This window comes from Amia ocellicauda, chromosome 2 (assembly GCF_036373705.1).
Source record: "Amia ocellicauda isolate fAmiCal2 chromosome 2, fAmiCal2.hap1, whole genome shotgun sequence".
NCBI lineage: Eukaryota > Metazoa > Chordata > Actinopteri > Amiiformes > Amiidae > Amia > Amia ocellicauda.
In genome coordinates this window covers 57,396,283-57,415,929 of record NC_089851.1, presented here as the reverse complement: position 1 = coordinate 57,415,929, position 19,647 = coordinate 57,396,283, and the positions used below count along the sequence as shown (strand labels likewise).

Sequence of the window (19,647 nt, the reverse complement as noted above, 5' to 3'; positions counted from 1 at the left end):
CAATGGTCAGTAGCATAGTAGCATAACAGCAGATCACGGACCACTGTCAATCAGATGCTTGCCTTGCCGTCCATCCATCCATCTATCTATCTATCTATCTATGACTCTCGATATCTAACTCTCTTGCTTGCTATCGCTCCCCCAATGGTCAGTAGCATAGTAGCATAACAGCAGATCACGGACCACTGTCAATCAGATGCTTGCCTTGCCGTCCATCCATCCATCCATCTATCTATCTATCTATCTATCTATCTATCTATGACTCTCGATATCTAACTCTCTTGCTTGCTATCGCTCCCCCAATGGTCAGTAGCATAGTAGCATAACAGCAGATCACGGACCACTGTCAATCAGATGCTTGCCTTGCCGTCCATCCATCCATCCATCTATCTATCTATCTATCTATGACTCTCGATATCTAACTCTCTTGCTTGCTATCGCTCCCCCAATGGTCAGTAGCATAGTAGCATAACAGCAGATCACGGACCACTGTCAATCAGATGCTTGCCTTGCCGTCCATCCATCCATCTATCTATCTATCTATCTATCTATGACTCTCGATATCTAACTCTCTTGCTTGCTATCGCTCCCCCAATGGTCAGTAGCATAGTAGCATAACAGCAGATCACGGACCACTGTCAATCAGATGCTTGCCTTTCCGTCCATCCATCCATCTATCTATCTATCTATCTATGACTCTCGATATCTAACTCTCTTGCTTGCTATCCCTCCCCCAATGGTCAGTAGCATAGTAGCATAACAGCAGATCACGGACCACTGTCAATCAGATGCTTGCCTTGCCGTCCATCCATCCATCTATCTATCTATCTATCTATGACTCTCGATATCTAACTCTCTTGCTTGCTATCGCTCCCCCAATGGTCAGTAGCATAGTAGCATAACAGCAGATCACGGACCACTGTCAATCAGATGCTTGCCTTGCCGTCCATCCATCCATCCATCTATCCATCCATCTATCTATCTATCTATCTATGACTCTCGATATCTAACTCTCTTGCTTGCTATCCCTCCCCCAATGGTCAGTAGCATAGTAGCATAACAGCAGATCACGGACCACTGTCAATCAGATGCTTGCCTTGCCGTCCATCCATCCATCTATCTATCTATCTATCTATCTATGACTCTCGATATCTAACTCTCTTGCTTGCTATCGCTCCCCCAATGGTCAGTAGCATAGTAGCATAACAGCAGATCACGGACCACTGTCAATCAGATGCTTGCCTTGCCGTCCATCCATCCATCCATCTATCTATCTATCTATCTATCTATCTATCTATGACTCTCGATATCTAACTCTCTTGCTTGCTATCGCTCCCCCAATGGTCAGTAGCATAGTAGCATAACAGCAGATCACGGACCACTGTCAATCAGATGCTTGCCTTGCCGTCCATCCATCCATCCATCTATCTATCTATCTATCTATGACTCTCGATATCTAACTCTCTTGCTTGCTATCGCTCCCCCAATGGTCAGTAGCATAGTAGCATAACAGCAGATCACGGACCACTGTCAATCAGATGCTTGCCTTGCCGTCCATCCATCCATCTATCTATCTATCTATCTATGACTCTCGATATCTAACTCTCTTGCTTGCTATCGCTCCCCCAATGGTCTGTAGCATAGTAGCATAACAGCAGATCACGGACCACTGTCAATCAGATGCTTGCCTTGCCGTCCATCCATCCATCTATCTATCTATCTATCTATGACTCTCGATATCTAACTCTCTTGCTTGCTATCGCTCCCCCAATGGTCAGTAGCATAGTAGCATAACAGCAGATCACGGACCACTGTCAATCAGATGCTTGCCTTGCCGTCCATCCATCCATCTATCTATCTATCTATCTATGACTCTTGATATCTAACTCTCTTGCTTGCTATCGCTACCCCAATGGTCAGTAGAATAGTAGCATATCAGCAGATCATGGACCACAGTCAATCAGATGCTTGCCTTGCCGTCCATCCATCCATCTATCTAGCTATCTATCTAGCTATTTAGCTAGCTATCAATCTATGACTCTCAATATCTAACTCTCTTGCTTGCTATCGCTCCCCCAATGGTCACGTATGTTGCATTCAACGACAAAGAAAATCGTGTGCTGGAAATGATTTCTGGCAACTGTGAAGGAACTGCACGACTGCAGCAAGCACAACACCTCCGTCTGTGTCTGTGGCGCAATCGGTCAGCGTGTTCGGCTGTTAACCGAAAGGATGGTGGTTTGAATCCACCCAGGGACGGCCCACTTTTCCCCCCGCCCCTTGTTATTGTTTCTACTTCTGGCGGTCACCTTGCCAGACTGCGGCTACAGTAACCTTAAGCTGCTTGCTGCGGACGGCCATCTTGGAAAAATGTATTGAGCGTTTAGAAACTTCCTTTCCATTGCCTAGGCCAACATAAACCAAGGCACTGCTAGGAGTCGAACCCAGGGTTTCCTGTTTACGAGACAGGCGCTTTGACCAACTAAGCCACGGTGCCAGGACTCTCCCATTCCCCAGTGCCTACACTCAGGCGTAAGAAACAAAACAAAACAAAACAAAACAAAACAAAACAAAACAAAACAAAACAAAACAAAACAAAACAAAACAAAACAAAACAAAACAAAACAAAACAAAACAAAACAAAATCTGGATGCAGGCTGCAACAAAGGAAGCACACAGAGGTGAAAACGTAAGGTTGACGGGAGCAACAAGCTCCCTGTTGCGACTGTCCAGGGGCGGCAATGGGAATTGGACGTTAGGTAAGTAGCATAGTAGCATAACAGCAGATCACGGACCACTGTCAATCAGATGCTTGCCTTTCCGTCCATCCATCCATCTATCTATCTATCTATCTATCTTTGACTCTCGATATCTAACTCTCTTGCTTGCTATCGCTCCCCCAATGGTCAGTAGCATAGTAGCATAACAGCAGATCACGGACCACTGTCAATCAGATGCTTGCCTTGCCGTCCATCCATCCATCTATCTATCTATCTATCTATGACTCTCGATATCTAACTCTCTTGCTTGCTATCGCTCCCCCAATGGTCAGTAGCATAGTAGCATAACAGCAGATCACGGACCACTGTCAATCAGATGCTTGCCTTGCCGTCCATCCATCCATCTATCTATCTATCTATCTATCTATCTATGACTCTCGATATCTAACTCTCTTGCTTGCTATCGCTCCCCCAATGGTCAGTAGCATAGTAGCATAACAGCAGATCACGGACCACTGTCAATCAGATGCTTGCCTTGCCGTCCATCCATCCATCCATCTATGACTCTCAATATCTAACTCTCTTGCTTGCTATCGCTCCCCCAATGGTCACGTATGTTGCATTCAACGACAAAGAAAATCGTGTGCTGGAAATGATTTCTGGCAACTGTGAAGGAACTGCACGACTGCAGCAAGCACAACACCTCCGTCTGTGTCTGTGGCGCAATCGGTCAGCGTGTTCGGCTGTTAACCGAAAGGATGGTGGTTTGAATCCACCCAGGGACGGCCCACTTTTCCACCCGCCCCTTGTTATTGTTTCTACTTCTGGCGGTCACCTTGCCAGACTGCGGCTACAGTAACCTTAAGCTGCTTGCTGCGGACGGCCATCTTGGAAAAATGTATTGAGCGTTTAGAAACTTCCTTTCCATTGCCTAGGCCAACATAAACCAAGGCACTGCTAGGAGTCGAACCCAGGGTTTCCTGTTTACGAGACAGGCGCTTTGACCAACTAAGCCACGGTGCCAGGACTCTCCCATTCCCCAGTGCCTACACTCAGGCGTAAGAAACAAAACAAAACAAAACAAAACAAAACAAAACAAAACAAAACAAAACAAAACAAAACAAAACAAAACAAAACAAAACAAAACAAAACAAAATCTGGATGCAGGCTGCAACAAAGGAAGCACACAGAGGTGAAAACGTAAGGTTGACGGGAGCAACAAGCTCCCTGTTGCGACTGTCCAGGGGCGGCAATGGGAATTGGACGTTAGGTAAGTAGCATAGTAGCATAACAGCAGATCACGGACCACTGTCAATCAGATGCTTGCCTTTCCGTCCATCCATCCATCTATCTATCTATCTATCTTTGACTCTCGATATCTAACTCTCTTGCTTGCTATCGCTCCCCCAATGGTCAGTAGCATAGTAGCATAACAGCAGATCACGGACCACTGTCAATCAGATGCTTGCCTTGCCGTCCATCCATCCATCTATCTATCTATCTATCTATGACTCTCGATATCTAACTCTCTTGCTTGCTATCGCTCCCCCAATGGTCAGTAGCATAGTAGCATAACAGCAGATCACGGACCACTGTCAATCAGATGCTTGCCTTGCCGTCCATCTATCTATCTATCTATCTATCTATCTATGACTCTCGATATCTAACTCTCTTGCTTGCTATCGCTCCCCCAATGGTCAGTAGCATAGTAGCATAACAGCAGATCACGGACCACTGTCAATCAGATGCTTGCCTTGCCGTCCATCCATCCATCCATCTATGACTCTCAATATCTAACTCTCTTGCTTGCTATCGCTCCCCCAATGGTCACGTATGTTGCATTCAACGACAAAGAAAATCGTGTGCTGGAAATGATTTCTGGCAACTGTGAAGGAACTGCACGACTGCAGCAAGCACAACACCTCCGTCTGTGTCTGTGGCGCAATCGGTCAGCGTGTTCGGCTGTTAACCGAAAGGATGGTGGTTTGAATCCACCCAGGGACGGCCCACTTTTCCCCCCGCCCCTTGTTATTGTTTCTACTTCTGGCGGTCACCTTGCCAGACTGCGGCTACAGTAACCTTAAGCTGCTTGCTGCGGACGGCCATCTTGGAAAAATGTATTGAGCGTTTAGAAACTTCCTTTCCATTGCCTAGGCCAACATAAACCAAGGCACTGCTAGGAGTCGAACCCAGGGTTTCCTGTTTACGAGACAGACGCTTTGACCAACTAAGCCACGGTGCCAGGACTCTCCCATTCCCCAGTGCCTACACTCAGGCGTAAGAAACAAAACAAAACAAAACAAAACAAAACAAAACAAAACAAAACAAAACAAAACAAAACAAAACAAAACAAAACAAAACAAAACAAAACAAAACAAAACAAAACAAAACAAAACAAAACAAAACAAAACAAAACAAAACAAAATCTGGATGCAGGCTGCAACAAAGGAAGCACACAGAGGTGAAAACGTAAGGTTGACGGGAGCAACAAGCTCCCTGTTGCGACTGTCCAGGGGCGGCAATGGGAATTGGACGTTAGGTAAGTAGCATAGTAGCATAACAGCAGATCACGGACCACTGTCAATCAGATGCTTGCCTTTCCGTCCATCCATCCATCTATCTATCTATCTATCTATCTTTGACTCTCGATATCTAACTCTCTTGCTTGCTATCGCTCCCCCAATGGTCAGTAGCATAGTAGCATAACAGCAGATCACGGACCACTGTCAATCAGATGCTTGCCTTGCCGTCCATCCATCCATCTATCTATCTATCTATCTATGACTCTCGATATCTAACTCTCTTGCTTGCTATCGCTCCCCCAATGGTCAGTAGCATAGTAGCATAACAGCAGATCACGGACCACTGTCAATCAGATGCTTGCCTTGCCGTCCATCCATCCATCTATCTATCTATCTATCTATGACTCTCGATATCTAACTCTCTTGCTTGCTATCGCTCCCCCAATGGTCAGTAGCATAGTAGCATAACAGCAGATCACGGACCACTGTCAATCAGATGCTTGCCTTGCCGTCCATCCATCCATCCATCTATGACTCTCAATATCTAACTCTCTTGCTTGCTATCGCTCCCCCAATGGTCACGTATGTTGCATTCAACGACAAAGAAAATCGTGTGCTGGAAATGATTTCTGGCAACTGTGAAGGAACTGCACGACTGCAGCAAGCACAACACCTCCGTCTGTGTCTGTGGCGCAATCGGTCAGCGTGTTCGGCTGTTAACCGAAAGGATGGTGGTTTGAATCCACCCAGGGACGGCCCACTTTTCCCCCCGCCCCTTGTTATTGTTTCTACTTCTGGCGGTCACCTTGCCAGACTGCGGCTACAGTAACCTTAAGCTGCTTGCTGCGGACGGCCATCTTGGAAAAATGTATTGAGCGTTTAGAAACTTCCTTTCCATTGCCTAGGCCAACATAAACCAAGGCACTGCTAGGAGTCGAACCCAGGGTTTCCTGTTTACGAGACAGACGCTTTGACCAACTAAGCCACGGTGCCAGGACTCTCCCATTCCCCAGTGCCTACACTCAGGCGTAAGAAACAAAACAAAACAAAACAAAACAAAACAAAACAAAACAAAACAAAACAAAACAAAACAAAACAAAACAAAACAAAACAAAACAAAACAAAACAAAACAAAACAAAACAAAACAAAACAAAACAAAATCTGGATGCAGGCTGCAACAAAGGAAGCACACAGAGGTGAAAACGTAAGGTTGACGGGAGCAACAAGCTCCCTGTTGCGACTGTCCAGGGGCGGCAATGGGAATTGGACGTTAGGTAAGTAGCATAGTAGCATAACAGCAGATCACGGACCACTGTCAATCAGATGCTTGCCTTTCCGTCCATCCATCCATCTATCTATCTATCTATCTATCTTTGACTCTCGATATCTAACTCTCTTGCTTGCTATCGCTCCCCCAATGGTCAGTAGCATAGTAGCATAACAGCAGATCACGGACCACTGTCAATCAGATGCTTGCCTTGCCGTCCATCCATCCATCTATCTATCTATCTATCTATGACTCTCGATATCTAACTCTCTTGCTTGCTATCGCTCCCCCAATGGTCAGTAGCATAGTAGCATAACAGCAGATCACGGACCACTGTCAATCAGATGCTTGCCTTGCCGTCCATCCATCCATCTATCTATCTATCTATCTATGACTCTCGATATCTAACTCTCTTGCTTGCTATCGCTCCCCCAATGGTCAGTAGCATAGTAGCATAACAGCAGATCACGGACCACTGTCAATCAGATGCTTGCCTTGCCGTCCATCCATCCATCCATCTATGACTCTCAATATCTAACTCTCTTGCTTGCTATCGCTCCCCCAATGGTCACGTATGTTGCATTCAACGACAAAGAAAATCGTGTGCTGGAAATGATTTCTGGCAACTGTGAAGGAACTGCACGACTGCAGCAAGCACAACACCTCCCTCTGTGTCTGTGGCGCAATCGGTCAGCGTGTTCGGCTGTTAACCGAAAGGATGGTGGTTTGAATCCACCCAGGGACGGCCCACTTTTCCCCCCGCCCCTTGTTATTGTTTCTACTTCTGGCGGTCACCTTGCCAGACTGCGGCTACAGTAACCTTAAGCTGCTTGCTGCGGACGGCCATCTTGGAAAAATGTATTGAGTGTTTAGAAACTTCCTTTCCATTGCCTAGGCCAACATAAACCAAGGCACTGCTAGGAGTCAAACCCAGGGTTTCCTGTTTACGAGACAGGCGCTTTGACCAACTAAGCCACGGTGCCAGGACTCTCCCATTCCCCAGTGCCTACACTCAGGCGTAAGAAACAAAACAAAACAAAACAAAACAAAACAAAACAAAACAAAACAAAACAAAACAAAACAAAACAAAACAAAACAAAACAAAACAAAACAAAACAAAACAAAACAAAACAAAACAAAACAAAATCTGGATGCAGGCTGCAACAAAGGAAGCACACAGAGGTGAAAACGTAAGGTTGACGGGAGCAACAAGCTCCCTGTTGCGACTGTCCAGGGGCGGCAATGGGAATTGGATGTTAGGTAAGTAGCATAGTAGCATAACAGCAGATCACGGACCACTGTCAATCAGATGCTTGCCTTTCCGTCCATCCATCCATCTATCTATCTATCTATCTTTGACTCTCGATATCTAACTCTCTTGCTTGCTATCGCTCCCCCAATGGTCAGTAGCATAGTAGCATAACAGCAGATCACGGACCACTGTCAATCAGATGCTTGCCTTGCCGTCCATCCATCCATCTATCTATCTATCTATCTATGACTCTCGATATCTAACTCTCTTGCTTGCTATCGCTCCCCCAATGGTCAGTAGCATAGTAGCATAACAGCAGATCACGGACCACTGTCAATCAGATGCTTGCCTTGCCGTCCATCCATCCATCTATCTATCTATCTATCTATGACTCTCGATATCTAACTCTCTTGCTTGCTATCGCTCCCCCAATGGTCAGTAGCATAGTAGCATAACAGCAGATCACGGACCACTGTCAATCAGATGCTTGCCTTGCCGTCCATCCATCCATCTATCTATCTATCTATCTATGACTCTCGATATCTAACTCTCTTGCTTGCTATCGCTCCCCCAATGGTCAGTAGCATAGTAGCATAACAGCAGATCACGGACCACTGTCAATCAGATGCTTGCCTTGCCGTCCATCCATCCATCCATCTATGACTCTCAATATCTAACTCTCTTGCTTGCTATCGCTCCCCCAATGGTCACGTATGTTGCATTCAACGACAAAGAAAATCGTGTGCTGGAAATGATTTCTGGCAACTGTGAAGGAACTGCACGACTGCAGCAAGCACAACACCTCCGTCTGTGTCTGTGGCGCAATCGGTCAGCGTGTTCGGCTGTTAACCGAAAGGATGGTGGTTTGAATCCACCCAGGGACGGCCCACTTTTCCCCCCGCCCCTTGTTATTGTTTCTACTTCTGGCGGTCACCTTGCCAGACTGCGGCTACAGTAACCTTAAGCTGCTTGCTGCGGACGGCCATCTTGGAAAAATGTATTGAGTGTTTAGAAACTTCCTTTCCATTGCCTAGGCCAACATAAACCAAGGTACTGCTAGGAGTCGAACCCAGGGTTTCCTGTTTACGAGACAGGCGCTTTGACCAACTAAGCCACGGTGCCAGGACTCTCCCATTCCCCAGTGCCTACACTCAGGCGTAAGAAACAAAACAAACCAAAACAAAACAAACCAAAACAAAACAAAACAAAACAAAACAAAACAAAACAAAACAAAACAAAACAAAACAAAATCTGGATGCAGGCTGCAACAAAGGAAGCACACAGAGGTGAAAACGTAAGGTTGACGGGAGCAACAAGCTCCCTGTTGCGACTGTCCAGGGGCGGCAATGGGAATTGGACGTTAGGTAAGTAGCATAGTAGCATAACAGCAGATCACGGACCACTGTCAATCAGATGCTTGCCTTTCCGTCCATCCATCCATCTATCTATCTATCTATCTTTGACTCTCGATATCTAACTCTCTTGCTTGCTATCGCTCCCCCAATGGTCAGTAGCATAGTAGCATAACAGCAGATCACGGACCACTGTCAATCAGATGCTTGCCTTGCCGTCCATCCATCCATCTATCTATCTATCTATCTATGACTCTCGATATCTAACTCTCTTGCTTGCTATCGCTCCCCCAATGGTCAGTAGCATAGTAGCATAACAGCAGATCACGGACCACTGTCAATCAGATGCTTGCCTTGCCGTCCATCCATCCATCTATCTATCTATCTATCTAGCTATTTAGCTAGCTATCAATCTATGACTCTCAATATCTAACTCTCTTGCTTGCTATCGCTCCCCCAATGGTCACGTATGTTGCATTCAACGACAAAGAAAATCGTGTGCTGGAAATGATTTCTGGCAACTGTGAAGGAACTGCACGACTGCAGCAAGCACAACACCTCCGTCTGTGTCTGTGGCGCAATCGGTCAGCGTGTTCGGCTGTTAACCGAAAGGATGGTGGTTTGAATCCACCCAGGGACGGCCCACTTTTCCCCCCGCCCCTTGTTATTGTTTCTACTTCTGGCGGTCACCTTGCCAGACTGCGGCTACAGTAACCTTAAGCTGCTTGCTGCGGACGGCCATCTTGGAAAAATGTATTGAGCGTTTAGAAACTTCCTTTCCATTGCCTAGGCCAACATAAACCAAGGCACTGTTAGGAGTTGAACCCAGGGTATCCTCTTTACGAGACAGGCGCTTTGACCAACTAAGCCACGGTGCCAGGACTCTCCCATTCCCCAGTGCCTACACTCAGGCGTAAGAAACAAAACAAAACAAAACAAAACAAAACAAAACAAAACAAAACAAAACAAAACAAAACAAAACAAAACAAAACAAAACAAAACAAAACAAAACAAAACAAAACAAAACAAAATCTGGATGCAGGCTGCAACAAAGGAAGCACACAGAGGTGAAAACGTAAGGTTGACGGGAGCAACAAGCTCCCTGTTGCGACTGTCCAGGGGCGGCAATGGGAATTGGACGTTAGGTAAGTAGCATAGTAGCATAACAGCAGATCACGGACCACTGTCAATCAGATGCTTGCCTTTCCGTCCATCCATCCATCTATCTATCTATCTATCTTTGACTCTCGATATCTAACTCTCTTGCTTGCTATCGCTACCCCAATGGTCAGTAGCATAGTAGCATAACAGCAGATCACGGACCACTGTCAATCAGATGCTTGCCTTGCCGTCCATCCATCCATCTATCTATCTATCTATCTATGACTCTCGATATCTAACTCTCTTGCTTGCTATCGCTCCCCCAATGGTCAGTAGCATAGTAGCATAACAGCAGATCACGGACCACTGTCAATCAGATGCTTGCCTTGCCGTCCATCCATCCATCCATCTATCTATCTATCTATCTATCTATGACTCTCGATATCTAACTCTCTTGCTTGCTATCGCTCCCCCAATGGTCAGTAGCATAGTAGCATAACAGCAGATCACGGACCACTGTCAATCAGATGCTTGCCTTGCCGTCCATCCATCCATCTATCTATCTATCTATCTATGACTCTCAATATCTAACTCTCTTGCTTGCTATCGCTCCCCCAATGGTCAGTAGCATAGTAGCATAACAGCAGATCACGGACCACTGTCAATCAGATGCTTGCCTTGCCGTCCATCCATCCATCTATCTATCTATCTATCTATGACTCTCGATATCTAACTCTCTTGCTTGCTATCGCTCCCCCAATGGTCAGTAGCATAGTAGCATAACAGCAGATCACGGACCACTGTCAATCAGATGCTTGCCTTGCCGTCCATCCATCCATCTATCTATCTATCTATCTATGACTCTCGATATCTAACTCTCTTGCTTGCTATCGCTCCCCCAATGGTCAGTAGCATAGTAGCATAACAGCAGATCACGGACCACTGTCAATCAGATGCTTGCCTTGCCGTCCATCCATCCATCTATCTATCTATCTATCTAGCTATCTATCTAGCTATTTAGCTAGCTATCAATCTATGACTCTCAATATCTAACTCTCTTGCTTGCTATCGCTCCCCCAATGGTCACGTATGTTGCATTCAACGACAAAGAAAATCGTGTGCTGGAAATGATTTCTGGCAACTGTGAAGGAACTGCACGACTGCAGCAAGCACAACACCTCCCTCTGTGTCTGTGGCGCAATCGGTCAGCGTGTTCGGCTGTTAACCGAAAGGATGGTGGTTTGAATCCACCCAGGGACGGCCCACTTTTCCCCCCGCCCCTTGTTATTGTTTCTACTTCTGGCGGTCACCTTGCCAGACTGCGGCTACAGTAACCTTAAGCTGCTTGCTGCGGACGGCCATCTTGGAAAAATGTATTGAGCGTTTAGAAACTTCCTTTCCATTGCCTAGGCCAACATAAACCAAGGCACTGCTAGGAGTCGAACCCAGGGTTTCCTGTTTACGAGACAGGCGCTTTGACCAACTAAGCCACGGTGCCAGGACTCTCCCATTCCCCAGTGCCTACACTCAGGTGTAAGAAACAAAACAAAACAAAACAAAACAAAACAAAACAAAACAAAACAAAACAAAACAAAACAAAACAAAACAAAACAAAACAAAACAAAATCTGGATGCAGGCTGCAACAAAGGAAGCACACAGAGGTGAAAACGTAAGGTTGACGGGAGCAACAAGCTCCCTGTTGCGACTGTCCAGGGGCGGCAATGGGAATTGGACGTTAGGTAAGTAGCATAGTAGCATAACAGCAGATCACGGACCACTGTCAATCAGATGCTTGACTTTCCGTCCATCCATCCATCTATCTATCTATCTATCTTTGACTCTCGATATCTAACTCTCTTGCTTGCTATCGCTCCCCCAATGGTCAGTAGCATAGTAGCATAACAGCAGATCACGGACCACTGTCAATCAGATGCTTGCCTTGCCGTCCATCCATCCATCTATCTATCTATCTATCTATGACTCTCGATATCTAACTCTCTTGCTTGCTATCGCTCCCCCAATGGTCAGTAGCATAGTAGCATAACAGCAGATCACGGACCACTGTCAATCAGATGCTTGCCTTGCCGTCCATCCATCCATCTATCTATCTATCTATCTATCTATGACTCTCGATATCTAACTCTCTTGCTTGCTATCGCTCCCCCAATGATCAGTAGCATAGTAGCATAACAGCAGATCACGGACCACTGTCTATCAGATGCTTGCCTTGCCGTCCATCCATCCATCTATCTATCTATCTATCTATGACTCTCGATATCTAACTCTCTTGCTTGCTATCGCTCCCCCAATGGTCAGTAGCATAGTAGCATAACAGCAGATCACGGACCACTGTCAATCAGATGCTTGCCTTGCCGTCCATCCATCCATCCATCTATGACTCTCAATATCTAAATCTCTTGCTTGCTATCGCTCCCCCAATGGTCACGTATGTTGCATTCAACGACAAAGAAAATCGTGTGCTGGAAATTATTTCTGGCAACTGTGAAGGAACTGCACGACTGCAGCAAGCACAACACCTCCGTCTGTGTCTGTGGCGCAATCGGTCAGCGTGTTCGGCTGTTAACCGAAAGGATGGTGGTTTGAATCCACCCAGGGACGGCCCACTTTTCCCCCCGCCCCTTGTTATTGTTTCTACTTCTGGCGGTCACCTTGCCAGACTGCGGCTACAGTAACCTTAAGCTGCTTGCTGCGGACGGCCATCTTGGAAAAATGTATTGAGCGTTTAGAAACTTCCTTTCCATTGCCTAGGCCAACATAAACCAAGGCACTGTTAGGAGTTGAACCCAGGGTATCCTGTTTACAAGACATGCGCTTTGACCAACTAAGCCACGGTGCCAGGACTCTCCCATTCCCCAGTGCCTACACTCAGGTGTAAGAAACAAAACAAACCAAACCAAAACAAACCAAAACAAAACAAAACAAAACAAAACAAAACAAAACAAAACAAAACAAAACAAAACAAAACAAAACAAAATCTGGATGCAGGCTGCAACAAAGGAAGCACACAGAGGTGAAAACGTAAGGTTGACGGGAGCAACAAGCTCCCTGTTGCGACTGTCCAGGGGCGGCAATGGGAATTGGACGTTAGGTAAGTAGCATAGTAGCATAACAGCAGATCACGGACCACTGTCAATCAGATGCTTGCCTTTCCGTCCATCCATCCATCTATCTATCTATCTATCTTTGACTCTCGATATCTAACTCTCTTGCTTGCTATCGCTCCCCCAATGGTCAGTAGCATAGTAGCATAACAGCAGATCACGGACCACTGTCAATCAGATGCTTGCCTTGCCGTCCATCCATCCATCTATCTATCTATCTATCTATGACTCTCGATATCTAACTCTCTTGCTTGCTATCGCTCCCCCAATGGTCAGTAGCATAGTAGCATAACAGCAGATCACGGACCACTGTCAATCAGATGCTTGCCTTGCCGTCCATCCATCCATCTATCTATCTATCTATCTATGACTCTCGATAACTAACTCTCTTGCTTGCTATCGCTCCCCCAATGGTCAGTAGCATAGTAGCATAACAGCAGATCACGGACCACTGTCAATCAGATGCTTGCCTTGCCGTCCATCCATCCATCTATCTATCTATCTATCTATGACTCTCGATATCTAACTCTCTTGCTTGCTATCGCTCCCCCAATGGTCAGTAGCATAGTAGCATAACAGCAGATCACGGACCACTGTCAATCAGATGCTTGCCTTGCCGTCCATCCATCCATCTATCTATCTATCTATCTATGACTCTCGATATCTAACTCTCTTGCTTGCTATCGCTCCCCCAATGGTCAGTAGCATAGTAGCATAACAGCAGATCACGGACCACTGTCAATCAGATGCTTGCCTTGCCGTCCATCCATCCATCTATCTATCTATCTATCTATGACTCTCGATATCTAACTCTCTTGCTTGCTATCGCTCCCCCAATGGTCAGTAGCATAGTAGCATAACAGCAGATCACGGACCACTGTCAATCAGATGCTTGCCTTGCCGTCCATCCATCCATCTATCTATCTATCTATCTATGACTCTCGATATCTAACTCTCTTGCTTGCTATCGCTCCCCCAATGGTCAGTAGCATAGTAGCATAACAGCAGATCACGGACCACTGTCAATCAGATGCTTGCCTTGCCGTCCATCCATCCATCTATCTATCTATCTATCTATGACTCTCGATATCTAACTCTCTTGCTTGCTATCGCTCCCCCAATGGTCAGTAGCATAGTAGCATAACAGCAGATCACGGACCACTGTCAATCAGATGCTTGCCTTGCCGTCCATCCATCCATCTATCTATCTATCTATCTATGACTCTCGATATCTAACTCTCTTGCTTGCTATCGCTCCCCCAATGGTCAGTAGCATAGTAGCATAACAGCAGATCACGGACCACTGTCAATCAGATGCTTGCCTTGCCGTCCATCCATCCATCTATCTATCTATCTATCTATGACTCTCGATATCTAACTCTCTTGCTTGCTATCGCTCCCCCAATGGTCAGTAGCATAGTAGCATAACAGCAGATCACGGACCACTGTCAATCAGATGCTTGCCTTGCCGTCCATCCATCCATCTATCTATCTATCTATCTATGACTCTCGATATCTAACTCTCTTGCTTGCTATCGCTCCCCCAATGGTCAGTAGCATAGTAGCATAACAGCAGATCACGGACCACTGTCAATCAGATGCTTGCCTTGCCGTCCATCCATCCATCTATCTATCTATCTATCTAGCTATTTAGCTAGCTATCAATCTATGACTCTCAATATCTAACTCTCTTGCTTGCTATCGCTCCCCCAATGGTCACGTATGTTGCATTCAACGACAAAGAAAATCGTGTGCTGGAAATGATTTCTGGCAACTGTGAAGGAACTGCACGACTGCAGCAAGCACAACACCTCCGTCTGTGTCTGTGGCGCAATCGGTCAGCGTGTTCGGCTGTTAACCGAAAGGATGGTGGTTTGAATCCACCCAGGGACGGCCCACTTTTCCCCCCGCCCCTTGTTATTGTTTCTACTTCTGGCGGTCACCTTGCCAGACTGCAGCTACAGTAACCTTAAGCTGCTTGCTGCGGACGGCCATCTTGGAAAAATGTATTGAGCGTTTAGAAACTTCCTTTCCATTGCCTAGGCCAACATAAACCAAGGCACTGTTAGGAGTTGAACCCAGGGTATCCTGTTTACAAGACATGCGCTTTAACCAACTAAGCCATGGTGCCAGGACTCTCCCATTCCCCAGTGCCTACACTCAGGCGTAAGAAACAAAACAAACCAAAACAAAACAAACCAAACCAAAACAAAACAAAATCTGGATGCAGGCTGCAACAAAGGAAGCACACAGAGGTGAAAACGTAAGGCTGACGGGAGCAACAAGCTCCCTGTTGCGACTGTACAGGGGCGGCAATGGGAATTGGACGTTAGGTAAGTAGCATAGTAGCATAACAGCAGATCACGGACCACTGTCAATCAGATGCTTGCCTTGCCGTCCATCCATCCATCTATCTATCTATCTATCTATGACTCTCGATATCTAACTCTCTTGCTTGCTATCGCTCCCCCAATGGTCAGTAGAATAGTAGCATATCAGCAGATCATGGACCACAGTCAATCAGATGCTTGCCTTGCCGTCCATCCATCCATCTATCTATCTATCTAGCTATCTATCTAGCTATTTAGCTAGCTATCAATCTATGACTCTCAATATCTAACTCTCTTGCTTGCTATCGCTCCCCCAATGGTCACGTATGTTGCATTCAACGACAAAGAAAATCATGTGCTGGAAATGATTTCTGGCAACTGTGAAGGAACTGCACGACTGCAGCAAGCACAACACCTCCGTCTGTGTCTGTGGCGCAATCGGTCAGCGTGTTCGGCTGTTAACCGAAAGGATGGTGGTTTGAATCCACCCAGGGACGGCCCACTTTTCCCCCCGCCCCTTGTTATTGTTTCTACTTCTGGCGGTCACCTTGCCAGACTGCGGCTACAGTAACCTTAAGCTGCTTGCTGCGGACGGCCATCTTGGAAAAATGTATTGAGTGTTTCGAAACTTCCTTTCCATTGCCTAGGCCAACATAAACCAAGGCACTGCTAGGAGTCGAACCCAGGGTTTCCTGTTTACGAGACAGGCGCTTTGACCAACTAAGCCACGGTGCCAGGACTCTCCCATTCCCCAGTGCCTACACTCAGGCGTAAGAAACAAAACAAAACAAAACAAAACAAAACAAAACAAAACAAAACAAAACAAAACAAAACAAAACAAAACAAAACAAAACAAAACAAAACAAAACAAAACAAAACAAAACAAAACAAAATCTGGATGCAGGCTGCAACAAAGGAAGCACACAGAGGTGAAAACGTAAGGTTGACGGGAGCAACAAGCTCCCTGTTGCGACTGTCATGGGGCGGCAATGGGAATTGGACGTTAGGTAAGTAGCATAGTAGCATAACAGCAGATCACGGACCACTGTCAATCAGATGCTTGCCTTTCCGTCCATCCATCCATCTATCTATCTATCTATCTTTGACTCTCGATATCTAACTCTCTTGCTTGCTATCGCTCCCCCAATGGTCAGTAGCATAGTAGCATAACAGCAGATCACGGACCACTGTCAATCAGATGCTTGCCTTGCCGTCCATCCATCTATCTATCTATGACTCTCGATATCTAACTCTCTTGCTTGCTATCGCTCCCCCAATGGTCAGTAGCATAGTAGCATAACAGCAGATCACGGACCACTGTCAATCAGATGCTTGCCTTGCCGTCCATCCATCCATCTATCTATCTAGCTATTTAGCTAGCTATCAATCTATGACTCTCAATATCTAACTCTCTTGCTTGCTATCGCTCCCCCAATGGTCACGTATGTTGCATTCAACGACAAAGAAAATCGTGTGCTGGAAATGATTTCTGGCAACTGTGAAGGAACTGCACGACTGCAGCAAGCACAACACCTCCGTCTGTGTCTGTGGTGCAATCGGTCAGCGTGTTCGGCTGTTAACCGAAAGGATGGTGGTTTGAATCTACCCAGGGACGGCCCACTTTTCCCCCCGCCCCTTGTTATTGTTTCTACTTCTGGCGGTCACCTTGCCAGACTGCGGCTACAGTAACCTTAAGCTGCTTGCTGCGGACGGCCATCTTGGAAAAATGTATTGAGCGTTTAGAAACTTCCTTTCCATTGCCTAGGCCAACATAAACCAAGGCACTGCTAGGAGTCGAACCCAGGGTTTCCTGTTTACGAGACAGGCGCTTTGACCAACTAAGCCACGGTGCCAGGACTCTCCCATTCCCCAGTGCCTACACTCAGGCGTAAGAAACAAAACAAAACAAAACAAAACAAAACAAAACAAAACAAAACAAAACAAAACAAAACAAAACAAAACAAAACAAAACAAAACAAAACAAAACAAAACAAAACAAAACAAAACAAAATCTGGATGCAGGCTGCAACAAAGGAAGCACACAGAGGTGAAAACGTAAGGCTGACGGGAGCAACAAGCTCCCTGTTGCGACTGTACAGGGGCGGCAATGGGAATTGGACGTTAGGTAAGTAGCATAGTAGCATAACAGCAGATTACGGACCACTGTCAATCAGATGCTTGCCTTTCCGTCCATCCATCCATCTATCTATCTATCTATCTTTGACTCTCGATATCTAACTCTCTTGCTTGCTATCGCTCCCCCAATGGTCAGTAGCATAGTAGCATAACAGCAGATCACGGACCACTGTCAATCAGATGCTTGCCTTGCCGTCCATCCATCCATCTATCTATCTATCTATCTATGACTCTCGATATCTAACTCTCTTGCTTGCTATCGCTCCCCCAATGGTCAGTAGAATAGTAGCATATCAGCAGATCATGGACCACTGTCAATCAGATGCTTGCCTTGCCGTCCATCCATCCATCTATCTATCTATCTATCTATGACTCTTGATATCTAACTCTCTTGCTTGCTATCGCTACCCCAATGGTCAGTAGAATAGTAGCATATCAGCAGATCATGGACCACAGTCAATCAGATGCTTGCCTTGCCGTCCATCCATCCATCTATCTATCTATCTATCTATGACTCTCGATATCTAACTCTCTTGCTTGCTATCGCTCCCCCAATGGTCAGTAGCATAGTAGCATAACAGCAGATCACGGACCACTGTCAATCAGATGCTTGCCTTGCCGTCCATCCATCCATCTATCTATCTATCTAGCTATTTAGCTAGCTATCAATCTATGACTCTCAATATCTAACTCTCTTGCTTGCTATCGCTCCCCCAATGGTCACGTATGTTGCATTCAACGACAAAGAAAATCGTGTGCTGGAAATGATTTCTGGCAACTGTGAAGGAACTGCACGACTGCAGCAAGCACAACACCTCCGTCTGTGTCTGTGGTGCAATCGGTCAGCGTGTTCGGCTGTTAACCGAAAGGATGGTGGTTTGAATCTACCCAGGGACGGCCCACTTTTCCCCCCGCCCCTTGTTATTGTTTCTACTTCTGGCGGTCACCTTGCCAGACTGCGGCTACAGTAACCTTAAGCTGCTTGCTGCGGACGGCCATCTTGGAAAAATGTATTGAGCGTTTAGAAACTTCCTTTCCATTGCCTAGGCCAACATAAACCAAGGCACTGCTAGGAGTCGAACCCAGGGTTTCCTGTTTACGAGACAGGCGCTTTGACCAACTAAGCCACGGTGCCAGGACTCTCCCATTCCCCAGTGCCTACACTCAGGCGTAAGAAACAAAACAAAACAAAACAAAACAAAACAAAACAAAACAAAACAAAACAAAACAAAACAAAACAAAACAAAACAAAACAAAACAAAACAAAACAAAACAAAACAAAACAAAACAAAACAAATCAAAATCTGGATGCAGGCTGCAACAAAGGAAGCACACAGAGGTGAAAACGTAAGGCTGACGGGAGCAACAAGCTCCCTGTTGCGACTGTACAGGGGCGGCAATGGGAATTGGACGTTAGGTAAGTAGCATAGTAGCATAACAGCAGATCACGGACCACTGTCAATCAGATGCTTGCCTTTCCGTCCATCCATCCATCTATCTATCTATCTATCTTTGACTCTCGATATCTAACTCTCTTGCTTGCTATCGCTCCCCCAATGGTCAGTAGCATAGTAGCATAACAGCAGATCACGGACCACTGTCAATCAGATGCTTGCCTTGCCGTCCATCCATCCATCTATCTATCTATCTATCTATGACTCTCGATATCTAACTCTCTTGCTTGCTATCGCTCCCCCAATGGTCAGTAGCATAGTAGCATAACAGCAGATCACGGACCACTGTCAATCAGATGCTTGCCTTGCCGTCCATCCATCCATCTATCTATCTATCTATCTATGACTCTCGATATCTAACTCTCTTGCTTGCTATCGCTCCCCCAATG

The 19,647-nt window shown here is 46.0% G+C and overlaps 17 non-coding genes across 17 annotated transcripts; 8 read left to right on the top strand and 9 right to left on the bottom strand.

The window, feature by feature from the left end:
• Positions 1-2,423: 2,423 nt before the first annotated feature.
• trnat-cgu (transfer RNA threonine (anticodon CGU)) lies at positions 2,424-2,497 on the bottom strand. The gene has a single exon. It is a non-coding gene; the product is annotated as a tRNA-Thr (tRNA).
• A 1,172-nt stretch (positions 2,498-3,669) lies between these two features.
• Positions 3,670-3,743, bottom strand: trnat-cgu (transfer RNA threonine (anticodon CGU)). The gene has a single exon. It is a non-coding gene; the product is annotated as a tRNA-Thr (tRNA).
• Positions 3,744-4,888: 1,145 nt separating this feature from the next.
• Positions 4,889-4,962, bottom strand: trnat-cgu (transfer RNA threonine (anticodon CGU)). Its single transcript has one exon. It is a non-coding gene; the product is annotated as a tRNA-Thr (tRNA).
• Positions 4,963-5,923: 961 nt separating this feature from the next.
• On the top strand, positions 5,924-5,997 carry trnan-guu (transfer RNA asparagine (anticodon GUU)). The gene has a single exon. It is a non-coding gene; the product is annotated as a tRNA-Asn (tRNA).
• Positions 5,998-6,161: 164 nt separating this feature from the next.
• trnat-cgu (transfer RNA threonine (anticodon CGU)) lies at positions 6,162-6,235 on the bottom strand. The gene has a single exon. It is a non-coding gene; the product is annotated as a tRNA-Thr (tRNA).
• Positions 6,236-7,181: 946 nt separating this feature from the next.
• Positions 7,182-7,255, top strand: trnan-guu (transfer RNA asparagine (anticodon GUU)). The gene has a single exon. It is a non-coding gene; the product is annotated as a tRNA-Asn (tRNA).
• A 164-nt stretch (positions 7,256-7,419) lies between these two features.
• On the bottom strand, positions 7,420-7,493 carry trnat-cgu (transfer RNA threonine (anticodon CGU)). The gene has a single exon. It is a non-coding gene; the product is annotated as a tRNA-Thr (tRNA).
• Positions 7,494-8,572: 1,079 nt separating this feature from the next.
• trnan-guu (transfer RNA asparagine (anticodon GUU)) lies at positions 8,573-8,646 on the top strand. Its single transcript has one exon. It is a non-coding gene; the product is annotated as a tRNA-Asn (tRNA).
• Positions 8,647-9,680: 1,034 nt separating this feature from the next.
• Positions 9,681-9,754, top strand: trnan-guu (transfer RNA asparagine (anticodon GUU)). Its single transcript has one exon. It is a non-coding gene; the product is annotated as a tRNA-Asn (tRNA).
• Positions 9,755-11,401: 1,647 nt separating this feature from the next.
• trnan-guu (transfer RNA asparagine (anticodon GUU)) lies at positions 11,402-11,475 on the top strand. The gene has a single exon. It is a non-coding gene; the product is annotated as a tRNA-Asn (tRNA).
• Positions 11,476-11,639: 164 nt separating this feature from the next.
• On the bottom strand, positions 11,640-11,713 carry trnat-cgu (transfer RNA threonine (anticodon CGU)). The gene has a single exon. It is a non-coding gene; the product is annotated as a tRNA-Thr (tRNA).
• A 1,048-nt stretch (positions 11,714-12,761) lies between these two features.
• On the top strand, positions 12,762-12,835 carry trnan-guu (transfer RNA asparagine (anticodon GUU)). The gene has a single exon. It is a non-coding gene; the product is annotated as a tRNA-Asn (tRNA).
• A 2,322-nt stretch (positions 12,836-15,157) lies between these two features.
• On the top strand, positions 15,158-15,231 carry trnan-guu (transfer RNA asparagine (anticodon GUU)). The gene has a single exon. It is a non-coding gene; the product is annotated as a tRNA-Asn (tRNA).
• Positions 15,232-16,091: 860 nt separating this feature from the next.
• Positions 16,092-16,165, top strand: trnan-guu (transfer RNA asparagine (anticodon GUU)). Its single transcript has one exon. It is a non-coding gene; the product is annotated as a tRNA-Asn (tRNA).
• A 164-nt stretch (positions 16,166-16,329) lies between these two features.
• On the bottom strand, positions 16,330-16,403 carry trnat-cgu (transfer RNA threonine (anticodon CGU)). Its single transcript has one exon. It is a non-coding gene; the product is annotated as a tRNA-Thr (tRNA).
• A 1,044-nt stretch (positions 16,404-17,447) lies between these two features.
• trnat-cgu (transfer RNA threonine (anticodon CGU)) lies at positions 17,448-17,521 on the bottom strand. Its single transcript has one exon. It is a non-coding gene; the product is annotated as a tRNA-Thr (tRNA).
• Positions 17,522-18,865: 1,344 nt separating this feature from the next.
• trnat-cgu (transfer RNA threonine (anticodon CGU)) lies at positions 18,866-18,939 on the bottom strand. The gene has a single exon. It is a non-coding gene; the product is annotated as a tRNA-Thr (tRNA).
• Positions 18,940-19,647: the final 708 nt, after the last annotated feature.